Source organism: Talpa occidentalis, unplaced genomic scaffold (genome assembly GCF_014898055.3).
Source record: "Talpa occidentalis isolate TD23 unplaced genomic scaffold, MPIMG_talOcc4v2.1 talOcc4.6, whole genome shotgun sequence".
Lineage (NCBI taxonomy): Eukaryota > Metazoa > Chordata > Mammalia > Eulipotyphla > Talpidae > Talpa > Talpa occidentalis.
Genome location: NW_023604972.1, coordinates 124,654,809 through 124,682,057, shown reverse-complemented (window position 1 = coordinate 124,682,057; position 27,249 = coordinate 124,654,809). Strand labels below are relative to the sequence as shown.

General features: G+C 38.4%; 1 protein-coding gene across 1 annotated transcript in view; it reads left to right on the top strand.

Annotated features, from left to right (window-relative positions):
* CDH6 (cadherin 6) overlaps positions 1–27,249 on the top strand; it is a 124,154-nt gene that overhangs the window by 27,986 nt on the left and 68,919 nt on the right. The window lies entirely within an intron of this gene.

Sequence of the window (27,249 nt, the reverse complement as noted above, 5' to 3'; positions counted from 1 at the left end):
TATCCCTCCTTCTGGGAAACATACTTGTGCTCTCTAATGTGGAACTTAGGAGTTTTATAAATCCAGTACTTTGTTTAAATAGTTTAATGAGAATCTTATTTTATTCTTTTTTGTAATTATTTGTAGAATGTGCAGCTCTTGGTGATTTAATTCTTAAAAAACTAATTAGTGTGCTATGGAATGATTTGTCTTTCCTTAATTTTCATTAACATTACATTTTAGTTTTAGTGTGTGCGTTGCATCGGGTTCCCTGTGGGCATCTCTGGATGAAATGCATATTTAACTGTGTCCAATATAGTGACTACTAATGAATAAATGAGTCAAAAGAAAAAAAGGATGGTTATTTTGACAAGCCTTTCATTTAGAAGGCCAAAGCTTGAAATCTTATAAAGGAGTTAAAAGTGTATGTTTACCAAAAATTGGTTTTTCAAGCTACACTTTCTTATTAAAGGAATACCCCACAGTGATGGAGAGAAATATCTGTAAATTATATGATGACAGCAACGGTGACAGTGGTGATGTATGAAATGAAAGCACAAGGGTCAACATTTGTTGTTGTTGCTGTTGTTTTTCAAAATGGCAGCCTTTCAGGTATGTTTCACTTGCTCCCCCAAGAACCCTGAATTTTTTTAAATATTTTTTACGTCATTGTTCATTTTTACACAATGTTTGCCCCCCTCCCCTCAACATTTACGAAGTGTTTCAGTGGGCACTATCTTCAGTGGGCATGATCGTGACATTATCTCATGTCATCTTCACCATGACCTGTTAAACGTGTATGATTATTAGCCCCATTTCATTAACAAGAGAACTTAAACTTTGAGAAGTTAAGCAAATTATCTGAAGTATCAATAGATGGATAGCTAGAGTGCTATTCCAAGTTTTCAGAGAAAAACTTTTGACCATTCTGGTTAGCATTTTTCATCTTTATGAAAAACAAGTAACCCCAAAATATTTATATTTCAGTCTAGTTCCCTGTTTTACTTAGCTCAGAACTTTAAGGCCGTGGTTCTCTACCAGGGGTGAATTTGTGGCAGTGTATTTTGTGGAGGTATTTTTGACTGTTGCAACTGGGAGGTGTTACTGGCATCTAGTGGGTCGAAGCCAGGATACTGCTCAACGTCCTATAACATACATACAATTCACAGGATGGCCCTGCAGCAGAGAATTATCTGACCCAAAACATCAGTAGTGCTGAGATCGTGAAAGCCTGTTTTAAATGAATGCTTTTCTGGGAATCATGTCTTTATATGGTTTGACTTCTGTTCTAACTGCTCTGTTTTGGTGCGTAAGTGACTCTGGGCCTTGTGTTTATAGGACAGACTGCATAAAACAGAAGGCTTACATCATTTCTTACAGTTGAGGGGATATAAGCACTGTGTCCTTGGGCTGGATGCTATTATTATTGCTATAGACAAAACAGCAGCCATTCCAGACATGCACTCCAGCAACTAGGTTACATATTCAGAGGTTCACAACCACACTGCTTGGTAGGTGTGGTTTTCTCCATATTGTGTATAAGAAATATACAGAGGTGAAATCACTTTCCTGAAGTTGCAGGACTTGTAGATGAGCCACAATTTACATCCCAAGTACTGACTCCATTTGCCAAACCCAGGATAGCAAAAGACACATAGAATCCTGTATTCTGCCCTCATTGTTTACTGTACTAAAGTAGGGATTTCCTCAAATAAAATCTGGCAGCTTTCAGTTTAGATATAATTGAGTGGACCACTGAATATGAGCATTTGAGAAGAAATGTTTTCATTTTACAGAAAAATACACTCTGGGATCTCATAAACAGGGCATCAAAATAGTCTGTGCATATGAGTGACCACTGCTGTGAATCAGATGCTTCCTTTCTTGGAAAATGAAAACAAGGCAGAGAGAGGTTGTGTGGCTTGACTGTAATCACACAGCAAGATGGGGGAAGCCTGTGACCCAAGCCCCACTCTCCACTGCCAGTCCCTTTTTGCATCTTTCACGTGTGTTGCCTTCCTGGACCTGCTTCTCCCTGCAGGAGCCGACGGCAAAAGAGCTGCACGTTCATCCCCCTCTTGAACTAGTAAAATACCTACAGAAACTGAGGACACAAACTCATTATCTTCATTATTTTCAGAAATTGTTTAGGACCACAGAAATGTTGTGGGAAATTAGCCCTCTGAAGAAGAAAGATGAGAACAGTGAAATCCCACTGTCCTCATTAGTATGCAGTCAGATCACTCTGCAAAACTAATTAAGGATTTTGCAGTATTTTATGCTCCTCAAAATCAAATGGGAAGAAGTATGATCTCGTGACTTTCATAAGGAAATGGTGAGTCTGTTGAAGTCGCTTCATCTTAAAGCCTGAAAATGACTCCTCCCTGGAAACCACGCCCGGTCTCCTCCTGCCCCCCACCACCGGCAGGCTCTCTGCAGGCACCTTTCCCTTAAAGTAGGGCTCCTTGACCTTCCAAGTTCATGGTCCTCCTCTAGATCATGCACTAACTCAGAGAGAAGAGAGTGGGTTTATTCATACCGTTGCCCACTTCGCCCCGACTCTTGACTTAAATTGGGCAAAAAGGTGAGGGTAGGAAAACATGAAGAGGTGCCCTCCGCCCATCAAATCACATTTTCCCAAACCTCCTGCGTGATCCATAACACTCCACGGTGAATGTAGAAGATAATCCATTGGGACTTGGAAAGAAAATACAATATTTGAACTTCTATACTAATTGTTCTTGGCACTTGTACTTTCAATGTATGTTTTTTGTTTGCTCAATATTATATGCTGTGTGTTAGTACAGAGGTACATGGATACATAATAAATAGACATATTTAGGGATCACGTCCTTAATTTTTGGAGGTCACTGTTCCATATGTTCTGGAATAAAAACATTTTCTGCCTCTTTCCCAGGTTTCTTTAGAATACACTCTCTAGCAGTGTATTGAACCAAAGCCCTAGGCCACACTTAATACACAATTTACATTTCTATATACAATTGACATTTCTCCACCCCCAACTTTATTTCTCTGAAAGAACAAGTGTCAATCCCAGCCCAGCCATCATCAGATCTGGTTGTGCTGCTGAGACTCTCTCTGCCCACCAGCCACCCAGCCTTCACAATCCAGTCACCTCCCGAGTAAAGGGACTGACCAGCCACCCTCCGGACAAGCAAAGCTTGAGTTACATGAAAGACAAGGGCCCCCTATTAGTTGCCAACTATTATTTTAACAAATTCCCACAACTTAGGAGCTTAAAACAACACAAATTTATCATCTTACAGTTTCATAGGACAGAAGTCTCTCTGGCTCATGCCAGCTAGACTGTTGTTTTGGAGACGCCAAGGAAGGATCTTTGTCTTTTTTAACATCTTGAGCTCATCTGCTTTCCTTTGTTTGTCTCCTTCTGACACTTCTGCCTCCCTCTTCTAAGGACCCACACAAATCATCCAGGATAACCTCCCCATATCAAGATCCTTTCCTTAATCACACCTGCAATGTCTCTTTGCCATATAAGGCTCTCAAGATTAGAAAAGGACATCTTCAGCGGGTCATTATTGTGCCTATATCATATTCCCCTGTGTCAGGACCCAAATGTGGCATCAACTGAAGAAGGAACCTGCTTTCACCTGAATCCAAATGTGGGGGAGTGAGGAAAAGTATGATTCCAGGGTTAGACATAACTGGATTCACACTGCAGCTTTGCCAGTAACAAAGCTGTGTGATTTCAGCACGTTATTTCATATACTCAAGATTGTTTCCTCACCTACAATGTGGAGAAAATCGTACCTCTCATAGGGCACAAAAATACAAAAGTATCTAGCATAATGACAGAACCTTAGTAAGCGTTCATCAGTTCTTTCCCCATTCCGATGCCACAGCCCCAATCACATGCATTACTAACTAGCAGTGACGGAGCAATTCCAAGGTTACCACCTGCCCTAACCATGTCATTTTACTTAATCTATACAACCCGGGAGCTCTACTCAGTCTCCAAAAATTTAGTCTATGGAAGCTTAAGAGACAGTGGCAGAGGAGGAAGAGGGGAAGCGAGGCAACAAACCAAGCACTTTGACTCCGTGTCCTCTACTTTTCTATTCTTGCTCTTCTCCTTCGGTCTCCATGATGGTTAGAAATTAAGCAGTTAGCCGAAATGGTCTGGTGTATAGGAAATGAGGCGTGTTGCCCATTATCTTTGTGAAGTTTGTGGAAAAGCAAAACAGATGAAGAACTGTAGGCTCGGGGAAATATTTTCTCTCTGGAGCTCTTAGGCATTTGTAACAAGTTGTTAAGACAGCTTGGCTCTTGTGACGGTATAACTGGTGCCAATTTGGAAGCTTTTATAGGTCTCTAGTTCCCTGAATATTATTGGCTAAACCAATAAGTGTGGTTAATTTTTTATGTAAAAAGAATTGTAACTCTGAAAATACGTGTGAGAATTAAAGAAACTTCAGAGTTCTAGCTGAAGATATCTTCGCTAAAGAATTAACTATGAGAAAAAGAAATCAAATTTCCTACAGTCATAGTAACTGAATAGCTATTTTCCAGTGCATAAGGGTACCATAAAGAAAAAGTTTCTATTTATTTTTGCCGCTGTTCCTAATTGGGATCATTCAGGTGCAGTATGATGATGGCCTGGTGCTTTTTGTCCTTGGTGACACAAGGCACTTTGCTATCCCTGCTCTTGGCTGCTGATTAACAGGCCCTTGACTTGGATCCTGGTATGACAATTAGGATTGAGTCATGTCATCTGTTTCATAATTAAATTCTCTCTTCCATATCCTTTGAACGCAGTATTGGAGTTTAATTGGCAGATGCTATCTCTGCCGCCACTGTGACTTGTCTCCACAACAAAGCCAAGATGACAGTGATCACACTCATGGCAGAATACCCTATTTGAAGAGGATTTGTTTTCTCTTTAGCACAAAAAGCCCTGCAGTCCTAATTTAGAAGCAGTAGTTAAGAAACCTAGGGTCTAAGTATTCCTCCAAGTACTCGTTCAGGGTAATGTTTAGGGTCTACCATGCAAATTAGAAGATCGATTCAATATACATGCAGAGAAAGTCCGGGCTGTGGATAACTTCTCCAAGAAGACATAGAGAGCGCACCGAGGAATGATGGATATTGTGTAAACAGACTGTGCACATACTTCTCTGTGTAGCGATCACAGATGCAGAAAATCTCCCAAAGCCTGGCTCATTTCCACTCACCAGAGAAACAGTCTCTGTGAGTATCTATTAAACTCTTTATGTTAAACACCATTAAAATACACTTCCGATTTATTTTTTAAGTGGGAATACAGAAACATTAGACTTTCTCAACAGGCATATTGTCTTGCTTCATCTTTATGAAAGCAACAGAAGGTGTTCAAGACCATGAGGTAATGCACTTATGAAAAACGAGAGAAGAAATTTACAGGCAAAGCAAAAAGAAACAAATGCTTCATGAGAAGTGGAAATGATAAAAAAGCAAACCAAAAATGATTTTTACAAACCATCTGCGGGTAATCCTGATTCTGTTCTCAAGAACACAACAAATCCATTCATTTTAGTCAAAATCAAGATGATACTAAAGGAAATTTGAGGTGCACACAAAAACAGCATAACGATATAATATCCCATTGTATTGTCAAAATAATAAATGTTAATTAAGAAACAACTGCAGACTTCTTGAACTGTGAAGGAAAAAATTGACACGAATCTTTCTGCAAAATGCTTAAAGCCAAGATAACATAAACTAAAATTTAAGATCTAAGCATATAAAGAATACACTAGGTGAAATGCTTTTTTTAAGTTTACTTCTAAAAAGGTGATTATACTTTAATTATAGTTTTCATTTGTAGAAAGTATATTCTCATGTAATATTTTCCCTTCTGGGTAACAGTTGCTATTGCCTTATTTTCATATTTAGGTGATTTGTTACATGTGATTTAGGGGTGAAATATTCACTTTTTTAATAGTTCACTCATGGTACAATTAAAATTAGAATATGTGCATAAATGGCTATTTTAAGCAAGTCATTTTGTATCTACATAGTGGTTTCAAAATAAGGAGAGAAGTGTCCTGGAGCCTCCAGGGTTGTGTCTTCATTTGGGCTTGAAGAATTTTTTCCCTTTTTGATACCCTTAATGAATGGCTGTTCCTTTGGGCCAGAATTCCCATGAATCATATTTAAAGCAATCCCAGCTCATTTTGGGTTTTGCATGTATGCTGCCTTTGTAGCTGATCACTAGCTCAGAGAGACAAAGGGGCTTTATCATGTCCAGTTTAGAACTCTGCCCTGAGAGGAAAATATTCTTTTAGGAAGAGGTGGTAAGAAGCTTACCATTATTATATTTCTTTCAAAATAGCCTAACTTGTTTCTCTTATTCTACAGGGATTCTTTTGTCTCTTCCCATTCTTGACCTCTATGTCAAATGACTTTTTCACACTTCACCACTTAGACATTACCATTTAGCTTCCTCTTCTGGTCTCACAGTACTTTGTTTCTAACTCTTTAATTAGAAATGGTTAATTTGACTTCTTGTCTTAAGGCAAGGAGAAAATGAGTCTTAAACAGTATTAAGCTCCCATAAATATTTCACTTTATGCTAATTCCTGTGCTTCCAGCTGAGCTGTTTGAAGTTCTCAAAAAAAGTGTTTCTGTTCCCCTCAATTAAATACATAACTGGAAAACAGTAAAATAATTACCCGTTTAACTACCCAACACTTTTTTTCCCAAACTTTAACTCTGGACATTTTAAATTTTCCTCCCACAATGTGCACATAACCCACATCCAGCATCCTAGGCACCCTGTCCCAGGGCTGAAAACTCTGAACCGACCAGGGCTTTGGAGAAATCTTAGAGCTCCCTCAAGTGGACACATGTTTAATGTGCCCTTAACCTCTAAAAATGTTTTTGGCTGCACCTTCTATCCATGACAGAAACATTTAGTTGTCTCCGTTCAGCAGAAGAAGAGGTTTCCTCTTTAAACTTGAAATATTCCAAAAACTAAATGAAAGTTTGAACTAATTTGCCAAATACAAATATGACAGGTCAGTTAAAACCTCCAGTCGGTCTCTGATTGGTTTTGCCTGTGAGTATAAAATGGGATTAATAATTACAGATTCATCTACTCATTTGAATAAAATGCCACTTATTGAGGAAATTGTAAAAGTAACATTCATATAGCACTTACAGTATGTGCCATATACATTTTGTGCCAGCTATTTTTCCAAGATACTTTAATCATCCCCACTGCAATGAAAGGTGATAAAGTCTTTTAAAGGTGTTAGAACTGGAACATGGAAGAGGCAGGATGCAAACCTAGGCAGACGACAGTCCAATGTGTCATGCTTTTACTGTGAAATTAACAATTGAATATATACATGCACACATACACACGTGCACATGCACACTACTACACATTCATACACACATATGCACATACTGACCCCCCACACTCACTTATACACCTATGCACACACAAAGAGGGAGTATATATTATAAGGAGTATATTTTATACCCACAATGTCATATGTTAAAGTATATAAGCTACAAGTGCAAAAATATGCAATAAACATTTTAATTAGCAGACCCTGCTTATCCTATTTATTGTTAGTTGTTACTCATTTTAGCTTCAGGTCATCTCACCTCCAACTATACCTCAGTTGCTCAGGCCTTACTCTGTTAAGAGCATTGAAACTCGCCATGGCACTTACTATTTCCTCTTCTAGAAACTTCCCCCAGTTCTTCTCATGACTGGCTGGCTCATGATTCCAGTTTCTTCACACAAAGGTCCTCTTTGACCTAATGGAAATAGCCACCCCTCACTCTCTGTTACATGATTTTCCTTCACCCTGCTCTATTTTGTGTGCAAAAGCCTTATCTAAGCTTCAAAACAGATGTCATACCTCTCCATGCACCTGTGTCCAGTCTGTCTCATCCACCAGAATACAAACCCCACGAGGCAATACTCTCAGTACAGGTCATCTTAGGGACTCAAAAGTAATTCTCAGTGAATGACTGAATTATTCAATATTCCATTCTACTGCTTTTTAATAAATAGAAAATTATGGTGATAGTCTCTCAATTTTTTTAATAATGCTACTCTGTTTAAAGTGTATTCTTAATAAGTATTTTGACAAAACACATATTTAAAGTCTGGGTATTTATACTTCTAGTCTAATAATAGTTGTATTTAAGGGCATATTTTTATTCTTCCTTAATATGTTGTTCTTATTCGATATGATAACAAAAACTTATGACATACTAGATTTTTTTTATACTGGCAGATTATGCTAAAATACTAGAAAATAACATGTAAGTTTGTAAGTCTCAATACACTGAGGTAAATTTCAAAGACTGACCTGACTTTTTTAATGGATTGTGTCATGACTTCTGAGTGTTGTTCATTGCATGTTCGTGTGATGGCTGATTAAGCTGTATATTTAAATTTAGCAAAACTATCACAAATTAAGAATGGGGAGGTGTCCACAGAGCAACAGTTACTAATAACTGAGATGCTATTTTCCTAATGTCTGCCACTCAGACGCCTACATGGCTAGAAGCAGCAGTGAGAGTGGATGGGGAATCACACAGCCCCAATCTACCACTGTCAACTCAAGGGCTCACCATAAATCATTGAAAATCAGCATTCCTTCCTCTCCAGATAGACTTCTAGGCTCCAGGTCATCTTTCTTAGGCCTCTGTTATTATAATGATGACACAATTATGAAATTCTATTGATATAGATACAGATATAGGTAATGACTCTAACAAGGCAAGATTATGATTCTGTCCTTTTGATTCTGTCCAAAGACAAGAGAAAGTTAAGAGTGGACAATGGGAAAAAGATGAGCAAATAAATCAGAATGGTAAACCTTCAGAACTAAATATATAGATTTAACAGACACATATTCTTATACATGCACGCATATTCACATACATGCATATACAGATGCACTATGTATGTAGATCTGTGCACACATAAACTATGTATATTTAGAAATTATGTATATTTTAAACTCTACATACAGTTACAACTCTAAAAACTATATATATAATAATATATATATACTCTTTATGGTTTTAAAGTTACATAAGAATTTTCTTGCCCCATTAGGCTTAGTAACTGTCCCCAGAACTCCATTATCCACAAGTGAGTGACATCAAGGCTTACTCAGTCCCACTGCTTGCCCAGAGCTCAGCGCCTTGTGGATTGACCTATTGCTTCAATCTTTCACTTTGAGATACCGAGTGAGTTGCCAAGTATCTGAAACAAGTTGAGGGGACCATGGAGTGGATGACAATGTTCCAACCACCATTCAGTCCAAGGTCCTGCTCCTTAATAATCTATTTTTAAAAATATTTTTATGATACTGTAGCTGCTCATTTTTTTTTACTGTGTGTGTCATTGTACCAAGCTCAAAGTTAAGAAAAATGCCACTTTTTTAGTCAATATATCGGCACCAACAACAAAAAGAATTTTGTGATTTGAGTCGCTTCTCTGGGCTCACATATTTGTAAAGAAATATTGTCCTGTGATTTCATTTCAAAGTCGACGGTTTTATTGCTGTCTACCATCATGGTACATTTAGGGTTTCCTCTATTTGATTTCTACTATTCTCCCTTAGTCTTCTGTCTCCGGTTTGCTGTAATGACAGTGAAAACTAACTACTCATACAATTTCTCTGCAAGCAGCTACTGGACTAAGTGGAAGAAAAAAACAACTTTTATGCATGAGTGATTACATAAACCCTTCATTTAAGAGAAGCAAGCCTCAAATGAGTCATTTATTTGTAGCAATAAAAACCAAATAAATAATTTCTTGTTTTGAGGAACAAGTGAAAGACAATCTCGTTTTCAAACATATTCTCTTCCTTTAACCCAAATTGAAAAAGCCAAAATTGAACATATTTGTAACACCTGCAAGAAGCTATGCCATAGTTACATTCCAGGATATCAAGAAAATTGTGTAATTTTATTGTAAAGTTACTCTTTTAACAGTTTTTGTAGTCCTTTGATCAGAAGGGAATCATGGATATTCTGGGACATTAGTTTGCCTTATTTGTATTAATTTATGCCTGTTGTTGCTTCAACAAACAGGATTGATATTTACAAATTTATTTGCTTTTAATTGCTAAGAATTTTTTTTCCATTCATGTTTTCAACTAGAGAAAACATTTGTCAGGTTTTTGTTAAGAAACAGATATCTAAAAATATGTAACAATTTATACTGTAGTATAACTGTGATTAATAGTTTAAGTAGAAATAGCAATTTAATACTTTGGCAAATGATTTTTCTTTTCCATATTCAGATGGCTAAATGTAAGTAATTTTCTTTAATCAGAGGAAAATGAATGAGGAAATCTGAAGACATCACTAACGAATGATGGTGCTCACACCAATTATCCTCATTGCACTTTAGAGTTTACTATTAACCACTACAATCAAGGTGTCTTTCACTAAAACAAATCACTCAGCTTTATTTCAGTGCGAGTCTGTAATGGCCCACTCAAGTATCATAGTCGCTCCCCTCATTAGGAAGTGATGTGAACGCAATGTGAATGACGGTGATGGGAAGGGCAAGAGGCAGATTTTTATCTGATCTACTTAGGTCTCGGGGGTGCACAACCCTTTCTGGGCTCCGCCATATGGAACCCCTGGCAGGGTGCATTGCGCCACACTCTGTCCCACCTTCAACACCATGAAGTCCCCTGCACTTCTCTGACTAGCCTGCTCTGACAGCCTACTCTAGTCTTAGCCTCCAGTAGACTCCACTAGAAAGATCCCCTCCCTCCCACCTCAAGTCTCCTAGTGTCATTTGTGCTCCACTTGAACTTGAGGGTGCTGGCTACAGACCTGTTTTGATCAGCAGAACTTGAAAATTGGGTCTTCTTGCTGGGATTTCAAGTCAATATTCGTGCCCAGCATCTGAATGGAAAGGGGCATCCCGATGCTCCGTTCTCTTCCCTAAATATCTTTCATCACAGTTACTGCCTCATTCGATGTGATTTCTGGTGCTTGGGGAGTACTGTGGAATTGTGCAGATAAGATGGTAAAGAGCAAAATTTATCTCATTTTAGAAGAAAATCCACATAGGTTTGACCATTTAGGACTACACTGCCATTTAGCCATCTTACATTTTTAAGCATGACGAAAAATAGCTGTTTGGCAAGATAGTGTGCTTAAGAATGAATGAACCCAGTTTGTTTATTTAAATCTAGCCTTGCTCCAGAGAGAATTGAAGGCAGCTGAACAAGGTAGGTAAGCACCAGGAATAGTGTTTAGTAAATGGTTAGCACGTAGAGACATGGCGTCTGAAAAGGAATGAATTGGGCACTGGGCTTGGGGTCTGTGTTTTCACTTGGCAAACAGAAACGCTCAGTAGGCTCTCAAGGATGTTCTATCGCCTGAACAAATCTGTGCCCCCAAAGGGATGGAGGTGACAGCAGACGGTGATATCCACATGATTTCCCACACTCGATCAGCACCGCAGAAGGTATCATTTCAGACCATGCTTTTCAGCCACTATTCACTTTTGTGTCCTGAGAGATCATACTTCATACTGTTCACCGCAGGATCAAGGGCAGGCTGGCAGCAGGGAGAATCGAGGCTTTTTCTTACATAAGGATGTTTATTCCTCACAAATAGTAATAAATTGAACCTCCCTCCATATTTAACCTGCAGCCCTGAACTCAGCATTTTTGATACTTGGCCCCTGGTCAACCTCACCCATATAATTAAAAATTGACTTTTCATTCCAGAGAGAGGTAAAAGGATGAATTTGACCTTTTCCCCCAATATTTGCTTGCATGTGGAATATATTTCATATCCACAAATCTCTTCCACGCAATGTCCCTCCTCTTACATTTTTCTCTGGGAGACAAAGCACGAGAAGCTGCAAGGTTGAATGGGTTTTAAGTCACAAGATACCAAATCCATGGCTGAGCCTCGTATTGCTCACAGTGCAAACGTGACCAGCTTACACAGCTTCTCGGAAACCCTGAGTCTCTTTTCCTTTTATTTTTACCCTTGTAGATCAAAACCATTACTGTAATCATGGCAATAAGAAGCTAGTGAAAGAATCACATCTGTCTTAACGGGACTGAAAACTGAAATTTCTGAAGTGATAACAGACAAAAATTTGAATCTAAAAATATCCCAAAGGACCTTGTTGAAAAACCATATTGAAGGTTTCCTCCTCCTTGTATCTCCTTGATTGGACAGAATCAACTCAAGTATAGATAATCAAAACAAACAAGCAAAAATTACTTTTTATTTTATTTTGTTAGATTACTATCACTTCGAGGGTATTGATTTCTCATGTCTTCGTGGCTTATATGCAATAGTTTAGACACAGCAAAGGTTAAATAAGCTTTAGAGATGATCTAGGAAACTAACCATCTTTCATAACATTGCTTTGATATAAAAAAAAATCACTCTAATTGAGAGAGACAGGAGACCAAAAATTGGACCAGAGCTTACTGAAAAGTCTGGAGCTACTTAGATTAATATTTCTATGGGGATAAAGTAGAATCTGATGTTGACATCCAAAGCATCTTTACCTTCCCTACAACAGTACTATCTACCAGAAATATAATAAAAATCACAAATGTAATTTAAAATTTTCTACGATTAAGTTAGCATATATCCAAACTATTAACATTAAAACATGTAATCAATATTTTTTAATTACTACTGACATGTACATTTTTTGTGCATCAAATCTTCAAAGCCTGGTATGTATTTTACCCACATCTCAATGCAAGTGCTCAAGAGACAAATGTAGATAGACATATAGAAATAGTATTAATGGAACAGCACAACTCTAGAAATTTTTGCTATTCTTCTGTGATCTATATATATCAATATTTTCCTGATCTTGTTCTTAACTGTATTACAGGATAATACAGTTCACAAGGTAAGTTAGTGTGAATTAGGGGATCAAACCCTTATTTCTCCATGTATGTTTAGGAAAAAGTGACATACTAATGTAGTCAAATGCCCACACATGATTTTGATGCTGACTAGAGGAATGATGCCAATTCCCCCTAAATGAAAGGATGGGGTATGACGTTTTCAGGGAGATCATCTATTTCAAAGTACCCCATGGATGCGTAGTTCTAAAAATCCTAAGTTACTCTGCAGGGCACACAATGACACATATATATTGAAATCTGCTAAATGTTGAAATTTGAAAAACTAATAGTATGAGAATCATAGAATTTTATGGCTTGAAGAGTCCCTATGGGGTATCATCTCCAGGCCTCTCATTTTACAGTTGAAGAAACTGAGGCTAAAGAAGTGGAGAAACTTGCCGATGGTCACAGAACTGTTAAGAACACTGGAGAAATGGAAATTAGATTGAACTCCAAGTTCAGAACTGCTTTATTTCATGAATAGTGAGGATTGATTTAGTTATCACTCACATACTTTAGATGATTACCAAATCCATATTTCTAATCCATACTATTTTAGTAGATTATTTTTCTATTTAAGTTTTAAAATTTTTTTAATAAAATTTAGCTCATTAGAAATCATTGATGTAAAGATGTGAAATGGTGTAGAGGAGCATTCCTGGAAGTACATGGAAACAAATATTTGTAAATGGATGGTTAATGAGCCCAACTTCAAAAGCGCAGTGAATTTAGGTTATGCCTGATTTTAACAAAATTCGTGACTTAGAAGTGCTCATTCTCTTATCCACATGGGCAGTTTAAAGGTGGTTAATGTGATGAAAACTGAAAAACCCAACAAGCCAAAGGAGCAGTCTTCATTTTAAATCCACTTGCACAAAGGTTATATATTAGAAGATTCACACAGGAATCCATCCCTCTTTGGCGTTAGGATGAAACATGCATTGCAGTTTCTCTGGCCTTCACTTTATCAAGAGGTGGTGTGCCTCTCTAGCCCAGAAAAAAGCATATAATTTTAACACAGACAATTCTTCAAATGGCCTTTCTGATAAATGAATAGGATTTCACTGTCTTTCTTTTTTATTCACATCCCTTCATTGCTTGTGAATTTTTCTGCAAAGGGGGAAATGAATTGGACTAGCAGGTCTCAAAGTAGAAGCAGTCTTGCAAGACAATCCAGGTAAAAACAGAGTCTGTGGATTTAGAAGTGTGTGAAATTCTGTGTGTATCTCTGTCCTGAGCTCCACCACATACCTCACATAATGAAGGCTCTAGGAAGTTCTACAGTGATGAAATAACTGTTGCTTTTGTTTAATCCAGATTTACCTGAGTTATTCGATCATCATTTTTCCCAATAGCATCTATAAATAAGAAAAAACTAAATGATCTGGCCTTGCCCTACTGTGCCTTGTCTCTAAGGGAAGATCAAGATGCCCCAGGTGCTAATGTTTTTAGAATATTCCCTTACTGCCCTCTATGAAACAATGCTTCTGGTCTAGTATATTGCAGATGTTTCTGTCTCTTTCCCCCAAATTGAAGGAAAAAATACATAAAGTTAACATTTTCTAAGGGGATTTCCATAGAAATCTAGTTCCATGATATGTTTTCTCTATCTCAGAGTTCTCAGCATTCACCTTTGCAGTAGAGTGAACGGGAAGTTACTGGAGATCCCGCTAACCAAGTAAACTAATACCACACAGTTAGTGGAGTATCCAAGATATGCCACCATCAAAAGTGTGAAGGATTTGGAGATCTTTTCCTTCCCTGTGCACAGTAATTATTAAGTAGCCACAAATCGATTCAAGAAGGCTGGGGTGTATAAAGGACCTGATTTCAAAGATACCAAATCTCTTTTCACGCAGTTACAAGTCCAGGGATTGCCTCAAGTCTTAGAATTTGGGTAGTGGCTCTGTCTCTCTATGGGGTGACTCTGCTTGCCAAGCCTGGAGTTTTTCAGCTCTGCATATCAAGAAAGACCTTAATAGATTATTTTGGAGTTAAGAGCTCCATGATGCTCCAACGATCTCTGTGGGCCACCCCTCTCTGATGACCACACTGGCCAGGGTACCTGCTATGATGTCAGGCCCACTTTGCCTTTTGTGATCACACAATTCCAGATGGCTCTGACACCTTGGCAGCAGACTGTCATTATGGCAACTAAAAAAACCATTTCTCTGGTATCATCACTATATATATATATATATATATATATATATATATATATATATATATATATAGCCAGCCTATAAAGAACAACCCTTTGGGGTAGTTTTTCAATCTACTAAGGAAGACAGCATTATCTGGAGCACCTGGAGGTTGCTGGGAGACTGTCCAGTAAAGGTAGATGAACAGTAGTAAAAGACAAATTCACTTCAACTCTGTCTCCCTAAGTCTTTGGATTCCTTCTGTTATGTCCGCCAGTGAAGCTCTGACCTCTCCACTTCATTCAGCACAGGCCATTGCTGAGATTAGTTCTGAGTCAAATTGTTCTGATAAGTCACATGGGGGATGCCCAATCTCAAATGCCCTTTGTGGTATGGCACCTTTGAATCCATTCCAATACATGTTACCCAAAATTCTGTGGTTCTTTTCATGGAAAGCTGCCTTCTCCTGGGTCTGATTCTATAACTGACCCCATTGAACATACTGAGATCTGCTACCAGATACAGGTCAAATGAGGCTGGTTAGGTGGGCACATGAGGAATACTGGCATCTGCTTGCAAGGGCATTGTCCTGACCTGGGGTTACTAGGCCATCTTCAAGCAAGGTGATATCAGTCTAACAGACAGAGAGGGTGGCTGGCTTTTTTTCCAGCCAGGAGGCACAAGGGAAAACTGGGCTTTTAAGGCATTCTGTTCATCTGAATCATCAATATCTCAGAAGATCTTAGTGAAAATAGCTCTTTCTACTTGTAGCCCACTCTCTCTAGAACTCCAACCTGATTCCCAGGGCGACAAACCCAAATGACAGCCTCATGCTCAGAATTATCTTCCCACGTGATGGCATAGGCTTCATTACAGGTTCAAGCTTGTCTGCTTGCTGCTTCCCTCCCTGAGGACAGTTTCTCTCCTGAGAGGCATGATGGTATCTCATGCTCATACACTCTGGGCAGGCTGACCCCGAGAGCCTGCCAGGCACATCCAGACGTATTAGAATCCCAGAGATGAACACAGCTCACGCTCAGGCAAGGAACCTTGCTATATATCTTTAAAATAAACTAGTATTTAATCTACTCTCTTCAACATAATCAAATCTATCACGTGAAAATGTGCAAAGGAAATGTTTGCTTCAGATTTTGCTTACGAGGTTGGCACCAAGCCTATAAATAATACTTTTTAAAGAGTTCATGATGTGAATTAGACACAGTTTTAAAGTTCATATCTTTTTATGACAGTTTAAGACTGATTTTGTGCAGGCTTGTTTTTATGGTCAACTCAAACTCTAAGGGCTAGATTACCTGCCAGAGAAGTTAAACTCACACCAGTGACTTAACTGTGGCGCCACGTTGGTATGTTTTTAAATTTTAATTGTCATGGAGAGTCTGCTTATTTTTCGGAAAAGAATTAAAGCCAAATTCGTGTATAATAAATATGAAGGCTCTTCCTAACCAGTTAAAACTGAGTCACCAAGATAATGTGAATGAAGAGTTTGTGGACTCAACTCCCCTCTTAAGCAGAATTTATAAATGACTCTAAGGACAAGCTCACCACATGGAGACAATGAAAGGGGATGAGAATTTGGGGTGATATTACTAAAGGAAAAGCTCTTTTGTTGCCAAGTCCTTTGGAAAAGGGGCTGCTCCCTTCCTATCCTACACCTGACCAGGGGTAGACTGGTCAGACTTCATATGAAAGACTTCACTGGGACTTTTCAGAGGACTGTGAGATCGTTCCCTGGAGTTGGGAGATGCAGAGGGAAATCAGTCCCTGACTCACGCTGGAGGGAGGGAAAGCGGGATGTGGACATGGTCTACAGAAGAGTTGACTCACTATTCGTGCACCGGAGCCAAGGGACCTTCTTTCTCCCTGGAGCCAGAGCTTGTCAGGGTTTGGATAGGGAGTGTGTTCTGGGAACTGGGAAAGAAGGCCATGGGTCTTCTTGGGCTTTTGACCCTAGGCCTGCCTGGAGGAGAAAGGCATCTCAGCAGGAAGAATCTGAAAGAGCTTACATGCATTAAAAGAAGTTCTTTTAGGTCATCCTGAATGGGATCACACATGCCTGTAGCAGAACTATAGGAGAAGAGGGGCTGGAATTTGACAGCCTCTAAGGACCCCATCCAACTGCCCCCATGGGAAGGACATCCACTTCAATCACATGTCTGAGCCACCCAGAAACACCAGCTTGAGCAATTTGATGGGTGCAGACAGCACAAAGGACCGTCCCATTATCTTACCCTTCCTCCCTACACACACTGGCATAAGCTAATGATCTGGGGGCTCAGGACTGCGAGAGAGGGAGAAGAACCATAAGCCTTTCCCACCAGAGCCTCCCAGCAGGAAGCAAGCCCAACCTGAGGAGGAAAGATTTACAGTAAGTCAAGCTGGGAGGTCTCATCACTGTCTATGTATGGCACAGTCTAATTACTGACTTGAAACTATAGCCCATCAATGAACTAAGGAAGACAGACAATGTCGTGGGCCCAAGACAAATAAATTTTACTTCCACTGAATAAAATGTAAACATAGAGTAGGAGATAAATTTATATTTTGATTTCAGTCCTTTCCCCAATTTTAAATGGACCATCAGAGTTTGCCTTATTCTTCCTCTCTCTCTCCCTCCTTCTCTCCCATCTACTTTATTGATCAGGATATAATGTTAACAAGCACCATCCTACCACTCTGATTTCCTCAACCTGTGTCTCCCAGCTCACAGGGTTAGAAGGGCTGATGGTGAGTTTTATTTCTGTTGAGTAATTTTATAATCAAGCAGAGTGACAGAAGGTTGAGAAATGATGCAAATGATTATTTTATTATCTGTACTATGGATCACTTACTTATTAAACAATGCTTTACTATCATCATGGATTTTTATTATAAGAAATATTATTTAGCCTAAACAAAGCATCCAGCTGTCTACACAGGAAGTCACCAAAGATGTTTTATCTTCCTTCTCACTGCATCTGCAAAGTTACCCAAAACTGATAGGATGAGATTCAACCTCTGCTGAGCACTGTCTTACAGAATTCATCACCAAAGTTTCATAATGACCCCTAACTTATTCTTAGGAGTTTTCCAGATTCATAAGTTATGGCTCTACTCTAAGTGTATTAGCAAAATTAGCCATACTTTCTAGAGCACCCTCCTGACACTAAGGTGATCTGAATATTTCCTTGACATAATCTGAATCAGGGATATGGAGCCATCATAGAATGGAAGAGATTTTACCATTAATATGTTACTCACTTTAATTTTTTTCACTGAAGGGTACAAATTTGTTCTCTCCATCCCTTACACCCACCCCTATTGTACCCCACTTTTCAGTCAAATCAGCTAAAAATTTAAATTAAAATGGTGACAATGACCCATAACAGAGAACCTACCCTGTCTCTGTTTCCTTGGAATGAGATGGGGTGGTGTGAAAGAGGGCGCTCTGCTTTCACGGCTCAGATTGACTAGGAGACAGAGTTTACAGAAATCTGAGTTGTTTGGCCTCTCTCCAGTATACTCCCAGCTGATGGCTCCCCTGCACTGCAGGGTTGCCTGTGGCCAGCAGTATGAAGGGACACCAGAGTATCAATTTACATGAACATTTGAGGAGTAAAAATAATCTGGGTAATAAAACAATTATGTTCTATTATGAGTAGAATACAATATATGCATGAGTTTAAGATAAGATTGAAGACCAGAAAATATCAGAAACTGTGTCCTGTTTTCATGCCTCCTAGGGGTCATTATCAGGAAATCTCTATAGAAATTTGAGGGTCAGCTAGCTACCATATCTGAATAATCATGATGGAAAAGAATGGCACCTCAAAAGTCATCATTTCATTAAACCTTCACCCAAAATTTGACCTAATAACAGTTAAAATGAGCCTACTCCTTCTGTATGCCCTGTCATTCAAACTTCACTGTCATACCCTATGACCTGAATATGATCACCATCAGTTTAAAGGTGGAAAGGTTAACTCTTGAAAAGTTTATATAACATATCCAAATTCACATAAGTAAATAAAAATTTCAAACTATATTTGGCTGATTCCAAAGCCCATTCTCTTAAGTGCCATGTTCCAGCTAATCCTAACTGGTGACATATTAGTTTGATATCCCCACAATAACTGGAGAGGATCTCCTTGGACAAGAAAACAGCCAGTGATGATGTGGCAGGTGGCTTGATATCTCATAGGGCAGTTGCAATAATAATCTCTCATCAAACAGATAAATTGCCGAAGTCATTTTTCTTTAGTTCTAAGCAATGAGATATGTGCAAGTAGATAGCAATCTGAAAAGCAGTGATTCAGTCTATTTTTTTAAAACAATTATGTTCAAAAGATGATAATTTTCAAAGCAATTGTCTTATAGAATTTATCAACACAATTACATGATGGCCCCTATCTTGTCAAGAGTTTTTCAGTTTAGAGAGTGTAATTTACTCTATTTGGTATTAACAAAATTAAGGATTCCTGTAAAACTGACCTGTAGACCAGACAGAGATAACCAGAGAAGAAAGAAGCAGAGGAGACAAAACCAGAGAAAGAGCCATGATCAGTCATTTGCTAACATCTTGTTCTAGAGCTTTTTCTATATGGTTCAATATAGTTTTGTTTTTGAAAATATAAAAGTCTATCTTAAATAAGCAAGGGTGCCTAGTCTACCAATGTAATGAAATTATTAAATATGTATGCTATATATTTCTTCCTTTAAGCAATTACACTCTACACTCTGGCCTGGGAGGCTTTCTTCCTAATGATATTAAAGCAAGAAGAAAAAAAAAGACTCATTGGCATGAATACGATATTTAACTGTTCAAATTAAAAGCAGACCTCAAAGCAGTCTTTCAAAGCAAGTATTTGAAATAACTTTTCTATGAACTAAAGCTGGTAATGACTTGGGGGAAATAAAATACCTCTCTGCCCTTTTTCCACTCATATTCAGCTACTCTGGGCCAAGGTCTTCCCTGCTAATCATACATATTTTATTTTCACCCAACTTACTAGGCACCTTAATTTAAAAAAGAATCCCAAGGTAAAGTACTCACTCAATATGATGAAAGTTCCCTTGCTTATACAATTTCTATTTCATCATAGTTTTCCCTTTATATAACTTTTCATCTCTTTACTGTAAGGGCTTGTTTTAGACTATAATTATTCCTGAGACTTCAGGTTAACACAACCATTAAATCTTGTATAGGTGGATGAGAAATTGGAGGCTAACAAGTTGTACTGATCTTTTTCTCAGCTTTCTTCTTGTTTGAACTCAAACACCATAAAGCAATATGAAGGATATCCACCTCCCAGAAAGTAAAACATACACACATGCAAAATTTGCACTGCCAAAAAAATCTGGATATTATGAAAGATTATGGATTATCTCGTGGAAATAATTAATTTCTATCAGTCTTGGTAAGATACTTGGGGAAAATTCTAAATAAGCTTTGTCATAGTTTACAAATGTCACATTTGGTGGTTTTAACCGTTTCAAAAAGATCTTAGTCTTCCCCTTCATCTCTCCAGTGGGAAATCACTGAATTGATGTTCCCTTAAAATAAAGGTAACATGAAATGTAAAGTGTTTTTTTTCCTATAAATAAAAATCCTAAAGACTATTTTCATTTTCAAAAATGACACTTCAAAACTTTATCAAAAATTTCAGAGCCAGCAAAATATTGTAGCCAATTCCCTCCTTCCCCATATAGCTGAGACTGTGCTTCCTCCGGATTTCAGTCTACACAGATCAAAAAAAAAAAAAAAATTCTGGGACAAAAATCTGAGGCCTTGAATGCTGATCCTTTGCATCTTAATTAATGGTTGCCCATGACCTGGAGCACCAAGTATTGCTCTTCTGGCATTATTTGTACTTGGCTGAGATTCAATTAATCGAAAATTTTTGCTGTTGCTAAAGAAAATGTGAAATGGAGTATTTATAACCAGGGATACCTGATTTTTATTTACAGCCACCCAAAAGAACTTCTTTATCAGGACTGAGTTACAACATCTTCTAAAGTCAAGATGTCAAATATTTGACTCTCAAAGATGATGTTTTTAAGATGTTTAAATATAGCAATAAGTACATATGTATGTTTGTACCTTTATCTTTCTCAAGGGAAAATGTTGGTCTTACAAAAATGTTTCTACTGTGTTGTGGGAAAATTGACAATTACATTGAAGTTCATTAATCACTTACTAATCAAATAACAATTCCTGATAGTCTAAATGGAATGATAGCTGAGTTTGACAATAGTTTATAGGATAAAATTGTATTTTGGCTTAGTTTTAATGTCCTAAGAAACTAATTTCATAATTGGTAGGTATGCAAAAATTCTGGCATTTCGGGTTCTCATTTCATTAGGAAAAATACATTAGGAAATTCCATTCCACTTGCCAGCTAAAATTAAAGAGCAAATCAATGGCATGCTTAAGTATCCAACATGCTGCTTTCTAGGGACAAAATGCTCTTTTTTAAAGAAAAATAATATGTAGAGGGGAAAGATTTTAAGTAGGCTGCCTCTTATAATATTTTGATTTAATGTTTCTCATTACTATTAACTGACCCAAAGGCTGCATATTTTTATGTTTTATTCTTACACTTCATATGATCAGCACCACATATGATCATCTCTTGGTAAGCAATGATATCAAAAGCAATACTGGCTAAGATTTATTGCCTGCTTACATGGCAGTGAGAGGCGAGTGTTTTACGATCTGTATCATACTTAATTTTTATAACAAACCAGTTGAGGCTTAACATAACTGTCTCAACTGGCCTTGCCAGGCCTATCAGTGGAATTTCAATAGAACACCAAAAAGAGGCCTGCTCCTCAGTCAGTATCATTTCCCAGGCTTGCATAGCTTGTGACTCCTCAGAGGATCTGAGAAATTTGATAATTGGTTTCAGCAACATGGGAACAAACTATCACAGGATTGCTGCAGGTATATTGTTGGAAGAATTCTCTTATTAATGGCAGACGTCATTAATGACGTATGTGTATTTTCTGTCTCTGATAGATTTCAAAATAATTCTGGATCTGTTTTCTTCTGATTTTTCACAAAGCTATTACAACAACAAGGCATTTCCCAGACAGCTTGATTTCCTTTTGGTTTTCTCATGGATCATCGACTATTTTCCAATAGCAAACTTGACTAACACAAACAATCATAGTCAACAATACATTAATAGATGGGGGCAGGGGGAGTCTAAAAAAAAAAAGTCAACAAGTTGTTGGCATTTTAGAAATAGAACCAAAAACTCGATTATCAAAAACAAGTTTTTTTACATATTATACTCTATTAAAAAGTATTTTTCAGTAGTTTTAAATTATTAAAAGGTCAAATTACTGACCTAAAAAAGTACTGTGTGAATATTCCGATCTTCTACCAAGGAATAAGTGAATGAATAAATAATTGAATGAAGTTGAAAGCAGTTGATTTTGATGATTGCAAAACATCAAATAACAATGCAGTTATTTTAAGAGACACTTCCAGTGGGAATTCCTTTCCACTGGCCTTCGTTGTATTCTGCGGTCCCTTGTCTATAATTACCTCTGTACTCAGTGACAGTGCAATTGTTCAATTAGAAACCGAACTCTTTGACAGCTGCAGTAAAACTTGACAAAAAAATGAACGTGGGTATTTTTTTTTGTTTCCCTTCTTTCACTTACTTAAACATGTATTAATTAACTTGTTCTGGCAAGTGTTTACTAAACAATGAACAAGGGCATTTCTTTAGTGGTATAATTAAAATTCCCTTTTAAAATGTTTTGCATGATATTTTATGTGCAATTTGACTCAAGTAAACAGAGATTCTAATTAAAGTTTTAAATGAAGGCAATCAAAATTGATAAAACATCCAGCAAGTCATTCAAGCATGCTGTCTTACTGTCTAGTGCGAGTTTAATGTGATGGTCATTTAACATTAGCCTGAATTAGTTAAGATGTCTCCACCTTCACATGCCCCCCTTCTCCTTTAGTCAGTCTCAGGGAACAAGCCTTCAGTGCTGCAGCTTCCTTTTTATTACACAATAGTTGTTAAATTAATTTTTTTCTAGTTATTACACCAGCATATTCCGAGAAGCATCTTATTTAGTTATGAATCCTCTACAAATAAAGTGTCATTATTTTAGATTATAAAACTAATTAATTAGTGGTTACCAGAGGGCAGGCAGAGGGGGAGGGGGAAGGGAATAAAGTGGGTAAAAGGGGACAATTGCACGGTGGAGGATAGAACTGAACTTTTAGCAGCGAACTTCATGTAGCATTTGCACATGCTGTGTCTCCATGGGCACCTGAAACTTACATAATAATAATGCAGTGTTACTTCAATTTTAACAATGGGGAAAAATTAAGTGTTGCATAAAACACACTGAAAGAATGAAGCTAGTCAAAGTGGGACTTTGATCATTTTTTCCCATTATAACTTGGTGTAAAGCATTACATCTCTGTAAACTGTACTATCCTTTCAGGGGAGAAAAGCAGTCGTAGCTTTTCAATGTTAGCAGAGAAATGCCTGGTCTAGATTGTTACCCCTTTTGCCACATTTCTCTCTGTGTGTGTGTGTGTGTGTGTGTGAGAGAGAGAGAGAGAGAGAGAGAGAGAGAGAGAGAGAGAGAGAGAGAGAATAATTTATGTTGCCTGTAATTCACTGACTGACCTGAAGTGAAAGACATTTTAAGGGATGCCTTTAAATTATTCATATTTTTTTCTTTTTAGAGATGATGTAAACAACTCCAACAAGCAGGGCTTCATATAAAAGAATTGTTGGTAATTAATTAGTGATTTACTGGCTCTCAGGATTGCTGATGTCTTTAATGATCATTTCTAATTAGTGAGGATTAGAAAATATTCCTCCAGATCACTTTCTTCAGACCTCAGGGTTCTAGGGTTCCATGCCTAAGCTGGTCCCGGTGGGAACGGGAATCATTCCCAGCAGCTCTGCATTGCTCTCAGGAGGAGCAGCCACAAGTTTGGGTTTGCTTTTTTTTTTTTTTTTTATCCTTTAAGAAAGGATAAAACATAACCCCGATGCCAGGCAGCGTCTGTCTATTGCAGGGGTTTCCTTACAAATCTGTTGACTCTTATCCTAAGCTCCCTTTCCAACCTGGCTTGCTTTTATTTATGTTTGTTTTGCTGTAATTCTTAATTTTTTTGGAGCTTGGAAGAGAACCTGGAGTGCAACTTATCAGGTGCCTGCACTGAAACTCCAAAATGCTCTATTTGATGATGAGGAAATTGGAGCATTTTGTATCAAGCCTCCTGCAACATCTCAAGGACAAGTAGTGGCTAACCTAGTGCTGCCTAGTGCTGTTCCACCCCGGGTATCATCACACCAGCCCTGATTTTATACTAGAAAAACAAAACCTCAGAGGGTGGAGAAGCCTGCCTGAGATAACATGGAGAGAGAAAGAGAAAAACAATGAGAACTAAAAGCCAGGTCTTCTGAAAACCAGTGTGGGAACTTAGACAGTGATCCTTTCAAATTTATTCTGCACACCCATGACAGCACTTGGACCATCTCTTAGTGACGCAAGTTCGTTGTTATGAACATTCGTCTGCTGGGTCTGAAAGGCAGTGACACTCTGAAGTGCTGTGAAGTATTCATATGTCCGTTATCCCTACAGCCATTTGTCATAACATCATTAATTCAGGCGTTCAGTCTCTCATGCTTTCACCCACACATTCACTTATTTTACAAATGTTGATCTGGTGTCAATCTGTGCGGGCACTGCTCTCGGCTAAAGAGCATAGATCATAGCTACTCCTGCCAGGCCTGCCCTGACGTATCTGTTCTGTCTTTTGTCCTTCTGCCTGCCTTTTGTGGCCACTCTCTCTGCGCCTTCCAGCCACCAGCTCCCGCTGATGCTGGTACTCCAACCCACAGCACCCCTTACCCCACCTCTTTAATGTGTCAAGGATTTAGAAAGCTGATGACAAATTCGTTCAGATTTTGTCTGAAATGAGAATAAATAAACCGAGTTACAGTTTCCATGAGCAAAATAAAAAATGATATAGTGAGTGCTGTGGTTAAGAAGCAGCCTCTGCCTTAGTAGGATTTTATCTGAGTTCTGCCACTCTTGGGCACAGTGTCGGTGCCCCTAAGCCAGTGTTTCTCCTCTGTCTCTCCTGCAGAGGATGAGGGAGCCGGGCTCTGTCTTCAGTGATTGTTGCTGTTTAAGACTTAGCTGTTTGTGGAGCATTTTTTCCATTACTCAGCTCAGAGGAAATGTTTGTTTGCTCTTCTCATTTAGCATAGATCTTTGTGACAACTGTTTTTCTCTCTCAGAGACTACTGTCATTGTTATGCTTTCAGGGGGCTCATAAAGATTCATTTCTAAGGTCACACCTCTGGGGAGCTCTTGTCCTGGGCAGCAACCTGGCCTGTGACCTCTGGGTGAGTTCAGAGCAAGGACTCTGGAGTTTGATACCAAAACCAGGATCTGGTTTCCTGTGTAGCCACTGGTTGACCTTGGACAAATTACTCAGTCTCTCTGAGCTTTAGTGTCTCATCTCCAGAAGCTTATAAGAATATCATCCACAGGATTGTCATGAGAGTTAAACGAAAACATGATTCTGATCAACTGAACATAGTGCGTTGTTGTAAGTTCAGGGATGGAACACAGCAAATTTAACTAGTAGTATTATTGATGAGTTTGATGTCATGTAATTGATTAAAGACTTAGACATGATATCAGCAAAAATAAATACATCACCTCCACTTAAAACTCTTTACAAGATTATGAGCCTTTAACGATCATCTGTGATACGCCAAGTTTTAGAGACTTAACGGTGAAGCTAGCCATGAGACTCCGCTGCAATTTAATAAAGAGAAATTGGTGTTTGAACTCTTCACACACACTAAGTTACCCTTGTCTCTTGCTGGCCCACAGAGCCCAGCCAAGACTTGCAGGCTGCCCTTTCACTGAGCTACTGAGAGAAGAGCAGACTCACTGAACTCATTCACACGAATGTGCAAGGAGGTGCTGACATCTTCCAGTCTTCCTCAGGTGTCACTGTTTTAAGTGGCTACGCGTCCAAACGAATTAACGTAGCTGCCGGACAGCCTAACGCACGAGCAGAAAGTCACGAAACTGAATCACAGGAAACATTTCTGCAACCTAAACATGTAGTTCACCATACAAATGTTTAAAATTCATACCACGAATAGCTAATTAAAGGTATAAAATGCTTTCTCTTCTCTTTTGTTCACATAATCAAATCTTTTGGGGAAAGACAACTTCCCCAAGCCCAAAGGCTCTCAGCTGTGAAGCAAGATGGTAAAGGCATGAGGCCGGTTGGTTTAAGAAAACCAGGCAACAACTGAGCACAGAGGGGAGCGGGGTGATCACTGAGGAGGAGCAGGGAAGTGCCCACAGGGATAATGTAGCAGCCCTTCCCTCTCCAGGAGTAAAGCTGTCACCTGAACTTCTGAGACTGCAAGTTCATCCAGAAATGGGCATGTACCGGTCTTTAGAGACTATTGACTTAAATCAGCAAAAAGTTTATTAAATCAGCAAAAGAATTTTTTTTTTATTCTTTTTTTTTTAATATTAAATTTTATTTTTATATTCCCCCATACAATTGCAAACGCCCCATTCTGACCCCAATCCTTCCCCTCCCACCCCCACCCCCCAAAAAGTGTCTCTGGTTCATAGTTTTTTGTTGATTTCGATTTTCACTTTCTTATATTCATTTTCCTGGTCCCTTATTTAAGTTTTCTAGATTCCTGCTATGAGTGAGACCATCCGGTATTTTTCTTTTTCTTTCTGGCTTATTTCGCTGAGTATGATCCCTTCCAGCGCCATCCATGTTGCTGCAAATTGCATGTGTTTATCTTTTTTGAATGCTGAGTAATATTCCATGGTATATATGCACCACATCTTCTTGATCCAGTCATCTATTTTTGGGCATTTGGGTTGTTTCCAAAGCTTAGCTATTGTAAACAGTGCTGCTATAAACATAGGGGTGCAGGTGCTCTTTGGAATTGATGTTTCTGTGTCCTTTGGGTAAATACCTAGGAGTGGAATTGCTGGATCCTATGGAAGCTCTATGTTTAGTAGGTCCAGAAATCTCCACACAGCTCTCCATAGTGGTTGGACCAGTTTGCACTCCCACCAACAGTGCACAAGAGTTCCTTTTTCTCCACATCCTCGCCAACATTTGTTGTTTCAGCAAAAGAATTTTAAAAAAAACTGCACTAGAGACAAACTGCAGCCAGTGTGTA